The sequence below is a fragment of the Pleurodeles waltl genome, chromosome 7 (assembly GCF_031143425.1).
Source record: "Pleurodeles waltl isolate 20211129_DDA chromosome 7, aPleWal1.hap1.20221129, whole genome shotgun sequence".
In the NCBI taxonomy this organism is placed as follows: Eukaryota; Metazoa; Chordata; class Amphibia; order Caudata; family Salamandridae; genus Pleurodeles; species Pleurodeles waltl.
Genome location: NC_090446.1, coordinates 1,238,205,547 through 1,238,218,192, shown reverse-complemented (window position 1 = coordinate 1,238,218,192; position 12,646 = coordinate 1,238,205,547).

The window sequence follows — 12,646 nt, the reverse complement described above, 5'->3', positions numbered from 1 at the left end:
CGCCCTTCCATCCCTTCTTCCACCCCCAGGATTCTGACGTAATTTCTTCTAGCATTATTTTCTATTCTTTCCAATCCAGACTTCAGACGTGTCACCTCCTGGGCGTTTTCTTGTAACTCAGTTTGAAGGCCCTGAAACCCTTCTTCCAAGTCCTGAGTATGCTGAGTTAAGGTCTCTATTTTAGCTTCTAAGCTGGAGCAGGTAGCCTGAATCCATTTTTGGTTTACCTCCGAGATTGCAAAGCGCTATTTAATCTGTTGAGTTAATTGGCAAGCATCTGCTGAACCAGATACCACAAACGTTAGGCCCTTCATTCCGTGTACCTAAGTCTTTTACTTCCAAGGGCTCACACTGCGTACTACTCTCTCCCGTAATAACCGCCCTTTCGGGTGAATCAAAGAAGTCCACAGCCTAATATGCAAATGTATCATACATTGTCAGCATTGTTATCACTGGGATGTCCACAGTGGTAGATGACTCCACGGAGTCAGTTCTCCCAACTTCCATGTCTCTTGTTTCGTAACTGTGCTCTGTTGTATCCTTCTGCTTCGCCCTGTCCTCACAGATGCGGCCACACACATCAGTTTGAATTTTAAAGTAAGTTTTTATAGAGGGAGTAATTCTCTGAGAGTTTTTAGCTAAAAGAGCCTGTTTCTCAACTGGTATATCCCCTGCTACTGTTTTTGCAGAAGGATTTTTAGAGTGGGGGGCATTAACTGAAGGACTCCTTGGCCAAGGTTAAGTTACTCTAACAGCCAACCTTACATTCATTTGTTCCAAGCCAGCACTGTCTTTTCCGGCACCCTCCCGAATGTTACGAGACCTTAGAGACCTTAGAGTATCTCTGTCAACACAACCCTGTAAGGATTTATTTCTTCCCTCCCTGCTGTAAGGTACGCTTTTAGCATTTTGGCAACTTAAGCAAGCCCCTGCACCGGGGCCCAGCCTACCTTCTAGATATTATTTGTCATTCTCCGTTAACAAACAAAGATGCCTGCAAGCTTTGTCTGCCGCAACACTCTGCTTTAATTCTTCTCCTCTGTCCAAGTACTTATCTCCCTTTCGATCCGGCAGTTCTGCCTTGTGCTGGCTCTGCCACCGTCTCCCTTGATGTCACCTCCTGCTCTGTAGCCTCCATTGCATAGCCCGCTGCTCCCCACAGCGTGCTGGACACCACAGCCCAACATGAAACCCCTGCAACCACCATCCGTGACTTGCACTGCCCTTCATGAACCAATGGTGAGTTTGGGGGAGAGGGGGACCCCTGTGCTGCTGCACCGCTGACAAGGCGATGTGAGTGGCGCAATGGATTTCACCTGTGACGAGGTTTCACCTCATTCATGTGTCTCCGACTGGCTGTTAGCCTGCCGCCATGTTCCCACGCTCTTGTCCTCTCCTGTTGGCCTCTTTGAAGTGGAGGAAGCTCCTAGAGGTTTCCACACCCCAATGAGTTAGGATTCCCCTTCTTCCTGTTCTGATGTTATTTTAGTAAGCTTTAATGGGAATGTTATTTTAGCCATAGGCCTCCAGCTTGTGCCCTTTAGCATAATGACAATTTATTTAATTAATTTTATTTTCCAAGCAGGAACTTTATTCTGTGGTGAAGTTTTATTTGTTTCATTTCATGCACTCTCAGCATAGGAACTATTTGCATTCTTCTTAGTCTGACATTCTCGTTCTGTACTCTGCTCACGTCTGTACCCGGTATTGCTATCAGTACAAGGTGGAACACCATAATCTTTGCCACTTCACGAGAAACATACGTTTTCTTACATTAGAGTAGTTTTCTCAGAACACCAGCTGTTTCATTATAAAATATCCCTCTGCCCCCTATTCGTTAGAGGGAGAGTTCCAGTCAGAAAATTGCCACCACATGCTGTTGCAGCTTTCTGCTGAGTATTGACATCTTTTTCGCCTACATGGGTGAGGACTCTCAGTAGACCAACAGCCCTCTTCGCTACTACTATATTCAGGTATGGGGGATGGTGTCTTCCTAGGGATCCTGAAGGGCGGATTAGGGCTAATACTGCTATGCTCTAGTAGTACCTTAGTGATGTAGGTAGGAATTCCAACACTTTATGATGGGACTTTTCATATGTTTCACTGTCTTTGTCACTGCATTTCTATTAATATGTTTTATCATCCTAATCATTGCAATACATGCCATTTTATCTACAATGTAGTTGATTCAATAAAATATATTAAACCATTTACTGCTTCTGCCTGTCTTTGCATGTGTGCGACGAATGTAACTGAACAAAAGGGATAAGATCTGTTACACCAAGATTTCCCTGAGAAATCAGAATGTCATTTGCACGGCTGCCACAAATCACCACCACTTTCAGGTGCTGGTGAGGTACTGTTAGCTGGCTGGAAGTGTTAGGCTGAAAGTTGACACACAGTGTAAAATTGGATTCAGTTCCCCACAACCTGGTGGTGCTGCTGCCTGAATCCAGCAGTCTCATTAGTACAATGAGAGCCAACAGGACACTCCCTCTCTTAGCCCCAGCTTGTCTGGGGTTACAAAAGACCAATGTCAAACCCTTTATGAGAGTGCTCATGTAGAGCCTTTGGTATTTGCACATCACACATCACTCCATCCCCCTATCAAGGTAGGAGATGGCCATCCTGTCAGTACCAATTTCCCCACTGCCTCGCTGTCTGGGAGCAATACACAAAGACCAACTGCCAGCTACATCTACTCATGTGCCCAGGATAAAGACTGCAGGCACCAAATGGTAAAGACAAGAAAATGACACTTTCTAAAAGTGGCATTTTCAGAATTAGACTTAAAGTCCAACTTTACCTTTAAAGAGAGTTTAACATTCCAATTCTTTAGACACCAAATTTGACAGTCATACTTGCTCCCAATTGAAAGTCATTGCTTATTAAATGCAAGGAGTGTAGAAAAGTCATCCTTTTTGCCCTGATTACACACATTTATTTGACTGATGCTGGTGGTTACTGACTCTGAAAGTGTCCTGGGCTCTGCTACCTAGGGCCAGTGCTCTGTTCTCTAAAGGTATGTGGTAAGAGGTATAATTCTAATTGGCAAAGACAATCTTCCAGTAAGTCCCTAGCATATGGGAGAGCATGAAGGTTTACACACCCTAGTGGACTTAATTCAGTTAAGTGTGCACGGCTGTGGTGTCTGATGCAATTTTAAAGCTAGGCTTTCCGGCTGGTTTTAAAATAGAACTATGTTAGAAATTGGGTTTCTGGTTGGCAGAGGTATGCACCCTGTTGAAGCAGGAACCACAATCCTAGTCAGGATAAGTCAGATACACACCCAAAATTAACCTGTGCTCACCTTCTGGTAGCTTGGCACAGAGAAGTCAGCCTTAACTTAAGATGCAATGTGTAAAGTATTTGTGCAACACTTCAAACAGGAAAACAGTGTAAATGCCACCCAAAAAGATGGCACACTTGGGTAGAACAATAAAGCTTAATTTAATAAATAAAACTAGACCGAAACAACATAAATCCAATAGGTAGAACTTGAAATATGATTTTTTATAGAATAAACTCAAAAATAGTGCTTACAAACAATAAGCGCCTATGTGAGGTATCTGATTCCATGGGACCAGCGACAAAGTAAAAATTTCAGGTCAACTGCGATGGAGCACGGTTCGGGTACAAGGACCTGCCTTTACGCACTGAACAAAGGTACCTTGATCCTGGTTGCATCATTATTGAGGAGATGCATGGTGCAGCTGAAGTGATGTGTCAGGACACGCAGTGAAGGTGGTGTAACAATCTTCTCCATGCAACAGCGACGATGTGTCAGTTCTGAGTGCGATGGACTGGTTCTGAATATAGTGAGCTGCTATGGCTCCTGTAGCAAAGGATGCATGATTCTTAGTGCGATCCACTGGTTTAGAAAGCTATGGACTGGATTGGATCCTTGGAATATAGTTGATGCGCCAGTTACGATACCCAGTAGGCTGTCAATATGTAGGTTTTGACTCCTGCAATGACATTAATGTGTGAATTTCTACTGGAGCAACACTTTATACCCACTTCCAAGGGCCCAGGACTGGATTGTCACCACTTGGCAAGGCAAGATTCACAGTTGGCAGAGTTCAGTTGCAGTAGTAGGTGAATTGGAAGTCTTTTGTGTCCCTGAGACTTCAGAAAACAGCAGGAAAGTCAGCAAGCCCTTGCAGTCACTTTGGTTCTGGTTTGGAGAGATGCAGATCCAGTCCGTCTCACTAGCAGGCAGCAGGTGTCAATGCAGTAGAGCAGGAGTCTAGTACAGTCCAGCAGAATGACAGCCCTTTCAACAGCACAGCCGTCCTTCTTCCTGGCAGAGTATCCACAGGTCCATAGGTGTACTGAGTTGGTGGTGTCTGAGATCCAGTACTTATACCCAGTTGCACATTTGAAGTGGGGGAGACTTCAAAGCAAAGAGTAGCCTTTGAAGTGTACAAAGTGCCTGCCCTTCCTGGCCAGGCTCCAGACTCACTACAGAGGGGTATGTAGCTCTTTCTGTGGCAACAGAAAAATGCTTATTCAAGTGTAAGAGTCAACCCTCCATCCTATCCGGCCCTGAATGGCCCATCAGGCTATCAATGGTTCCTCAGTCACACCTAAGCTTCCCTTGTGTGTGGCTGCCAAGAGGGAATGCAGAATTCAGAGTATGTTGGCAAATTTCTTCTAGTCAACTGTCACTCTCTACCTGCCCATAAACTACACATTTACTCACTGTTGAGTGAGTATGCCCCAAAAGCCCTATTTCTAATGGAAACCTGGCTTTTCGAGGAATCTTCCCCAGATGTAGGCTTGGCTTTCCCCCCAGATTATTTAATTCATCACCTAGATAGGCCGCATTCTAAGGGCTGAGGAGTTGCAATCATCTATAAAAATTCGATCAACTGTCTCACCCAAACCATTGCTGTATCTGACAGTGAAAGTTTTTTTTTTTCCTTAGCAATCAGCGCTACATTCACATTCTCCGGAATTCTGATATATCGTCCCCCTCGCCCATCTGGGAAGTTCCTACAGGCTCTACCAGAATTGGCTGAGGATTTCACCTGTAGACACCCCAACTTCACCATCTTGGGTGATTTCAATATTCAAATAGTTGAGGTTCATAATACAGCTAGTAAAACTCTTCTGATGGATTTGGCAGCCTTAGACCTTGCACAGTTGATTACTGGCCCTACCCATATCAAATGTCACACTATCGACTTAGTGTTCAGTAACCTTCGAATTTTAGCTGTACAGCCCTCCCTCCCCCTGGTCTGGTCTGATCATTTTTTTATTCCATTTATGCTCCCACTTACATCATTTTCACCAACCTATCAACCACCTAGGAAACTGACTTTGTGTCAGTGGTAAAAATGTTATCGTAGTGATTGGTTAGACACATTAAAACATACTTGTACTTTCTCCACAGAATCTTGTTCAGCAGGAAAATTCAATAAATGGATTTCTAATTCTTTAAATATATTATATTACCGACCAAAACGTCTGTCAAAAATATTGGTCAGAAGAAACCACCCTGGTTTTCGCCACAGCTACAGCACCAAAAAAAAGAGTGTAAGAAATTGGAGAGGAAATGGTGGAAAACCTACAACGACGCCTCCAAATTAGAATATACAAAATCGATTAGATCTTACCATGTGGAAATTAAATCCATGCAGACTAGAATAGAACAATCCTCCAATTCCCCTAAGGAGATTTTCTCTACATTTGAGGAAATGACTCATGAACCTGTCGCTACTAACCTAATGGAAGCATCTAAAAAACACAGCAATAATCTGGCATGTTTTTTCCAAAAGAAAATCCTTAACATTCAGGTACACTCTCACTAGCAGGCCATCTCAAGAGCTTAAAAAGACATCTCAGGCTGAATATCACCCCCCTAGACCCACTCTCTCAGTCTTTTAGCCTATGACAGGAGAATTACTTGGAGAATATTTGTTAAAAATAAAATCAGGACCACTTTTGGACCCTGCCCCTCCGTCCGTATTAGCTCAAGGTGCGGATGTTATGGCGCCGGTTCTAACTAATGTTCTTAATAATAATGAATCTCTCACAGCTGGTAAGCTACCACAAACCTGGAAACATGCTGTTATCAAACCTTTATTGAAAAAACCTATGCTGGATGCATCTCTACTAAGCTATTATAGACCTATTGCTCTTCTTCCTATAGCATCCAAAATAGTTGAAAAACATGTCAATAAACAAGTTACAGGTTTCTTGGAAGACATAACCTCCTTCATCCCACCCAAATGGGCTTCAGACCTCAACATAGCACGGAAACTGCCCATTTAGCAGTGACAGAAGAAACTCAACAATGTCTAGATGCAGGTGACTATGTGGCAATCATTCTATTAGATTTGAGTGCGACATTTGACACAGTGGATCACAAAATTCTTCTTCAAAGAATCACCTAAGCAGGATTTGAAGACACTACTTTCAATTGGCTCTCTTATTGTTTGGAAGATAGGTCTTTCCAAGTTTTGGACAGGTCATTTTTCTCTGACATCTATCCTCTTAATTGTGGGGTTCCTCAGGGCTCTTCCCTGAGCCCCACCCTTTTTAACATTTACATGTCTCCTCAAGATTGTGGAACCCTATGGTCTATCCTTAATATCTTATGCTGACGATACTCAGTTGGTTTACTCCTTTAGCACCAATGTAAACTCTGATCAGGCCACTCTATCTTCCTGTCTCTCAGATGTCGCCAGTTGGATATCAGACAGCAAGCATAAATTAAATGACGAAAAAACTGAAGTAATGTTTGTCGGGAATTTTCCCCTACTTAACTCCCCCATCTCGATCCCAGAAAGATTGAACGAGCTTCCCCCTTCAAAGGAAACTATAAAAATATTCGGTGTCTGGCTGGACTCTCGCCTTACAATTTAACATCATGGAAAAAAACTGGCGCCCACCTGCTTCAATCTTCTAAGAATTCCCACAAATTTGTTTTCACATTTCTTCTTTTTCTTGCTAAAAGACTTATCAATATGATTTGGTACACTGTTCCGAAATTGAAAGAGAAGGAAAGAGAAAGAGTCCTGATAATCAGGAGCAATAGTCCTCACACACCATATTTGGTGTCATGCTTCATCATCGGACAGCTCCTCGTCAGACTGGCGCTGCAATGTCTGACGGGCACCCCCCGAGGGGGGGCTCTTTGCCGGAGATCTTTTTGAATATACTCGATGATGCCGCAGAGCCAAATATGGGTCCGAGAGAGGAAAAAATGTACAGAAAAAGAATAGTAAAATTGGCTCAGATCCCTCACTTAATAGTTTATTATTCGCTGTTGGGAAATGGTCAAGATTAAAAAGAAGTCAAGGGAGTGAAAACTGGAGACAATGCCCGGACACTCACACAAGAACAATCAAAATAATTAGGGAGGATGGAAGGGATCCAACACTCCTTAGTATGCGGTCGACATGTTTCGCGTCGTTGTTGGTCCAACAGGATCCCGTGACGCTTCTTCAGGACCTACTAAATCATGAATTTTCTCCAAAAGAAAAAACAAAATACCTACACTCCTGTTGACTAACACTCACAGTCAGGGTGTCATCAGTCGCTTACTAGGACTAAACCGGACTGGCTTTCCTTTCCTATCAGTCGCCCTAAACATGGGAAAAAAAGGGCTGAGATTAGCTCAGTATATCATCACTTCACCAGTATTCAGGAATGATGAGTACAATTTAATGTAGAGAAAAGGGGGTGACAAACTTGTGCAACACTCAGTGATCAGGTGGTTGTAGGCACGCCATGCTGGTAAAATATAGGGTGGCTTACCATATCCATTAGACAATAGGCTCCATGGGATATCGCTGGCCCATCGCCCGGAACACAGAAAATCTGATGGTAAGAGAACACATGCCAAAAAAGGGGGGCACCATATTGTAGTTATATAGTTATCATAAGAGTCCAAGGCAAAATGACCATAGTTTGGAAATGCGGGACTGACAGTGAAAGTAAAATATAAAGAATATAAATATATATCTCACTTCAAATCTAAACAAATACATCAAAGAAGTAAAAAGATGTGTAAGTCATCAATTTATGCAGAAATACTCATGAACATCCTCAATGTCACGTACAAGGTGGAGTGAGCAATGAAGATAGCACATTCAGAAAGTTAAAATGAACGGAGAAATACTTCTTTTCAAAATAAATCAAGAATAGTGCCAAAGATCAAAGGTAGAGCGGCACATGAAGGGGATAAAGATAGGAGGGTATAATGACCCACGAGTAGTTAAACCCCATGTATCACACCGCAGTCAGTAAAAGTAAAAATGAAAAGTTGAGCTGAGGAAGTACACACAGCTAAACCACGGGCGTATCGCTAAGTGCAGAACAGAAGGTCCCTCAGACCTGAATGCATGAGTACTGCAGCGTTCGAAAGAAGCGTCGTGATGAAATTCGGCATAAAAATGGAGAAATAGGCACTTACTTTCTTGGTTACCGGTGTTAGATGCAGCACCTACCCGGGGGTCGCGTTCCCGAACGTAAACAGAAAAGGAAGGCTGCCAGTATAAATAGTCCGCGCGTAGAGCGCGTGTTTACCAATTAGGTAATCAGTTGCTAAGTAACTTCCTCGTGAGTTGGGAACCTTTAGAGAAAATGAAAAAAGGACTGGAGAAACGGGACGTGGTGAATGTGTCTCATCAGATGCCAAGTTTAGAAAGGGTTCTAGATGTAAAGTGTCTAAACGTATAGACACTTTACATCTAGAACCCTTTCTAACTTGCCATCTGATGAGACATACTAATTGCAACACCCGCAATTGTGTTTACCTTATCACCTGTCCCTGTAATCTCAGATACGTGGGGATGACCACACGACCTGTAAAGATTAGGATAAATGAACACCGTAGCAACATCCGGTGTGGACGTACTACTACCAAACTTAGCATACATTTTATTGAACTTAACCACACACCAGATGATATGCGGTGGGTGGTATTACAGACCTGTGACTTGCCAGGCACCCGCTCATTATTTGAACTTGAACAACGCTGGGTATATAGACTCAATACCCACCACCAGGGATTAAACGATGATATCCCTTGGTTCCATCTTTCAAAGTAGGCAGCTGCTGATTTTCTGCCCTTCTAACAATGACTTTAGAAGGTTCTGCTCGATGGTCATTCCATCCATAACATTGTGTTTTTCTTTTTTCTTTTCATTTTTTCCCTTACTATAAGGGATTAGACCTTACCACCCTGTATCCATGATATTGGTAAGGCTAATTTAGTTTTCCACAGGTCTTTGATAATTTTTTTACAGCTTGAATTGAGTTATTTCTTGTTTCCTTATGACCAATACATTAGCTTAAGATGGCCGCCGCACGCGGAGTACATTCACCACGTCCCGTTTCTCCAGTCCTTTTTTCATTTTCTCTAAAGGTTCCCAACTCACGAGGAAGTTACTTAGCAACTGATTACCTAATTGGTAAACACGCGCTCTACGCGTGGACTATTTATACCAGCAGCCTTCCTTTTCTGTTTACGTTCGGGAACGCGACCCCCGGGTAGGTGCTGCATCTAACACCGGTAACCAAGAAAGTAAGTGCCTATTTCTCCATTTTTATGCCGAATTTCATCACGACGCTTCTTTCGAACGCTGCAGTACTCATGCATTCAGGTCTGAGGGACCTTCTGTTCTGCACTTAGCGATACGCCCGTGGTTTAGCTGTGTGTACTTCCTCAGCTCAACTTTTCATTTTTACTTTTACTGACTGCGGTGTGATACATGGGGTTTAACTACTCGTGGGTCATTATACCCTCCTATCTTTATCCCCTTCATGTGCCGCTCTACCTTTGATCTTTGGCACTATTCTTGATTTATTTTGAAAAGAAGTATTTCTCCGTTCATTTTAACTTTCTGAATGTGCTATCTTCATTGCTCACTCCACCTTGTACGTGACATTGAGGATGTTCATGAGTATTTCTGCATAAATTGATGACTTACACATCTTTTTACTTCTTTGATGTATTTGTTTAGATTTGAAGTGAGATATATATTTATATTCTTTATATTTTACTTTCACTGTCAGTCCCGCATTTCCAAACTATGGTCATTTTGCCTTGGACTCTTATGATAACTATATAACTACAATATGGTGCCCCCCTTTTTTGGCATGTGTTCTCTTACCATCAGATTTTCTGTGTACCGGGCGATGGGCCAGCGATATCCCATGGAGCCTATTGTCTAATGGATATGGTAAGCCACCCTATATTTTACCAGCATGGCGTGCCTATAACCACCTGATCACTGAGTGTTGCACAAGTTTGTCACCCCCTTTTCTCTACATTAAATTGTACTCATCATTCCTGAATACTGGTGAAGTGATGATATACTGAGCTAATCTCAGCCCTTTTTTTCCTATATTTAGGGCGACTGATAGGAAAGGAAAGCCAGTCCGGTTTAGTCCTAGTAAGCGTCTGATGACACCCTGACTGTGAGTGTTAGTCAACAGGAGTGTAGGTATTTTGTTTTTTCTTTTGGAGAAAATTCATGATTTAGTAGGTCCTGAAGAAGCGTCACGGGATCCTGTTGGACCAACAACGACGCAAAACATGTCGACCGCATACTAAGGAGTGTTGGATCCCTTCCATCCTCCCTAATTATTTTGATTGTTCTTGTGTGAGTGTCCGGGCATTGTCTCCAGTTTTCACTCCCTTGACTTCTTTTTAATCTTGACCATTTCCCAACAGCGAATAATAAACTATTAAGTGAGGGATCTGAGCCAATTTTACTATTCTTTTTCTGTACATTTTTTCCTCTCTCGGACCCATATTTGGCTCCGCGGCATCATCGAGTATATTCAAAAAGATCTCCGGCAAAGAGCCCCCCCTCGGGGGGTGCCCGTCAGACATTGCAGCGCCAGTCTGACGAGGAGCTGTCCGATGATGAAGCATGACACCAAATATGGTGTGTGAGGACTATTGCTCCTGATTATCAGGACTCTTTCTCTTTCCTTCTCTTTCAATTTCAGAACAGTGTAACAAATCATATTAGTACGTTGTTGGGAGGGTGTACACTGGACCGCCCAATCCTCCTCTCTTACCCCCCTCTTTTTTCGAAGTATTCAGTACAGCGGGTTCGCTGTGGGGTTGTTAAATTGATAATTTCCCTGAGATCTTTAGTATGGATAATTTTCAAGGTCTCAGCTTTGATGATGATATCGTGTCTGCTATTTTGCAGACCCCCTCCATTCTGGTTAATGACGGTGCAGGACCTTCTGGCCCCACCAAAGAAGAATGGGATAAACTGTCTTCACTTAAACGTGACCTGGTTAAAACAGTCCTGCATGGGACTATCATGACCGAATACCTGAGAGCTAACATAGCTCCTAATGGACTACTGGTATCCAACATGCCCAGGATCTTCCTACAAGACCTTGCCTTTAGGAAGGACTGGGCGCAGATTGCATGGAAATGCACCCGGGATTGGCTGGTCCTCATTATCAATACATCAAGACGACTAGCAGAATCCATAGCGATACAGATCACTTTTATGGAGAATACACTCAAAACCACAATCTCTATAGCAGCATTCAAGAGCCGATTAGCAGAAATCAATACTGACCTTAACGAAACCAAAGATTTTTTGACTCAACAGAAGATCACCAAATTACAAAAAGATATTAATAGGTTCAATAGAGAGAAAATCTACCTTTACATCAAAGAAGACTATACGATGGAGACTCCATCCGTTTCATCTGATGACTCCTCCACCTCTGGTAGGAAACCCCGCAAATACAGTCATAGCTCATCCTCTGACGGATGGAGCACGGATGACGATAGACCCCAACCTTATTTCAATTTTCCACAATACCACCCGGGTCACCCGATGACATGGCATCAACCCTTCCCTTTTTATCAACCCCGTCCGATGCCACCTTATGTGCCTTTTTTAGGCCAAGGCAGGGGCAGAGGAAGAGGCAGAAGACGAGGGAGAGGAAGACGAGTCCATTGGTCTCAGGAGGAACCACAGATGGTCACGAGGAGCCAGGGCAAGACCCCCTCAACAAAGACCTAGTGGTTAACTTGTCCTCTAGGCTCCTTTCCCCTGATGAAACCAAGGCACTGAATAGAGGATTGGGGTATGTCCCCACTCCAAAGGACGATTCGTTCCGTTTGCAATGCGAACTGGCTCGTTTCTTTAGGAAAATACGCCTTCAATTTTTCTTTAAAGATAGACCTACTGTTGACTCTCCACTGGACTCGGGTCTTAGAAAACCTTCCCAATTCATTCCTCCACTTATCTCTATGCCCTGTGAGGTTCAGGCTTTTGAAAAAGCGGTCACCTCTGACATCGCAAATCTACGACCACAACATAAATTTACTAATTTGTCCAGAATTGAGAACGAGGCACTCCGAGCTCTAGCAGCTGATTCCAATATTACTATTAAACCAGCAGACAAAGGAGGCGCCATTGTTGTGATGAATACTGAAGATTACAGACAGGAATGCCTTCGCCTTCTTGACGATTCTACCTACTATGCCCATATTGATCGGGATCCTACGGGTTGTTTACAAACTGAGATACGTGGAATGATAGAGGAAGCTGTCAACAACACTTGGATATCACAAAAGGAAGCAGAATTTTTGGATACAGATGATCCTCGTATCCCTTACTTTTACTGCCTCCCTAAAATTCATAAGGGC